Here is a 1,922-nt window from a genome sequence, read left to right on the forward strand (position 1 = left end):
ACATTATTCATGACACACTGTGCCAAACATTCAAGATTTCCAACTTTCACACATGGGAGCTACAGCTTTTAGTGTGACTGACTGCTACAAAGCTGATTATAAAATCCTCACACATCCAGACAACATCAGTAAAATAGCTGTTATTACACCCTTCAGCTTGCTCAAGTTCGTGGTAATGCTATACAAACTGAAAAACATGGCACAGATATGGTAGCATTTTATTGACAGAATAGTTTTCAAGATCGATTACTGTTACATGTATACCTTGATGAAATTTTAATTTTCTCCACTGACTCCCACAGGCACAAAAAACACCTTGAACTCATTCTCACTGCTCGGACACTCAATGCAGATGGAATCAAACCACCTCGAGATGGTGCTGAATTTGTCTGCCAGATGCTGCCACGGCAAACTTATCATGACCTCCAGCAGTTACTGGGTATTCTAAACATCTGCCAATGATACTTACCTCACACAGTGGAAGTTCAGGCGTCTGTAATTGATGCCCTGGCAGGTCCTCATGCACAACGGAAAAGGAAACTTGTATGGACCACAAACATGCAGTGTTTGGCCAAACTAAGTAATGCCTTGCAACAACAATCTCACTGGAATGTTCTATACTGGATGTTCAAATTACTATCACAACTCATGCCAGTGACTCTATCAGGGTGGTCCTGCAGCAGGAGGTGGTAGGTGATACATGGCACCTCAGATTCTTCTCCAGAAAACCACAGCATCCCACTCAAAATGGCCAACTTTCAACAATGAATTACTGGCAATACATGAGCCTGTATGATACTTTTGGAGAAGGTATAGAGGGCTGTCGTGTTATCACTGGAACAGAACGCAATCCTCTAGCAGACACCATATGACAGCCATGAGTAATGATCAATCCAAGGCAGTTCCACCATATTGATTTAATTGCTCAAACTTTGCTTGGGGTAGACAGCATCATGGATGCTTATCTTTGTTGAATGTAGACATACTCTCTTACGGCGGATTACAGGAGATAAGCATATGAACAAGAGTGGGACCTGACAGTTTAAGCTCGACTCACAGACAATTTTTCCAACTTCAAAATTGAATGGAAATTCATCCCAGGGTCAGAGGTCAGTGTTCTTAGTGATGTGTCAGAATTGAAGATCCAACTTATTCTACCCACGTCTATGCTGCACATAACCTATGATCGCCTACACAATCTCGCACAGTCAAGTGTTCGACCCATGGCCCAGCCTGTGACCAAGCACTTTGTTTGACCAGGTGTCAAATGAGACTGCTGTGAGTGGATGCGTGTGTCTCAATTGATTGTCAGCATAGCAAGGTGGGCTGATGTGTGCAGACACACCTCGGCAGTTTCGATATACTATGCAGACACTTCCACCGTGTACATTTAGACCTCATGTGTCCTCTATCAGTCGTGAAGCGGACAAATACCTTCTTCCCTCGGTTGACAGTTTTTCATGCTGGGTAGAAGCAGTTCTGCTGACAGATATCACATTGTGATCCATGGCCAAGGCTTTCATACCAGCTTTGATGCCATCACCACTGATTAGGGCCACCTATTCGAATTGTCTCTCTTCATTGCCCTCTGAAACTTCTGCAGTATCTCCCACCATCACACCATGGCATACTGTCCCCTGGTGAACAACAGCATTACACGATGAAGATAGCATTCATGTGCTAAGGTGGGGCACAGACCAAGGTCCACTTGTGGATGCTTCTCAATGTCTGCACAGCATTTAAAGACAACCTACGAGTGTCACTTGACTGGTGCCTCCTCCACCAGTGCGCTCAGCTCCTAAACCATTCATACACAAGAGACTCAAGTGTCACACACATGTGATGCTCCATGACGACACTATAGAGCTGCCCTTGCAGCCTCTCTTCAAAGAAGCAGTTCAGGTGCTAAAACAGCCACACAT

Source organism: Schistocerca piceifrons, chromosome 6, assembly GCF_021461385.2.
Source record: "Schistocerca piceifrons isolate TAMUIC-IGC-003096 chromosome 6, iqSchPice1.1, whole genome shotgun sequence".
Taxonomy (NCBI): Eukaryota; Metazoa; Arthropoda; class Insecta; order Orthoptera; family Acrididae; genus Schistocerca; species Schistocerca piceifrons.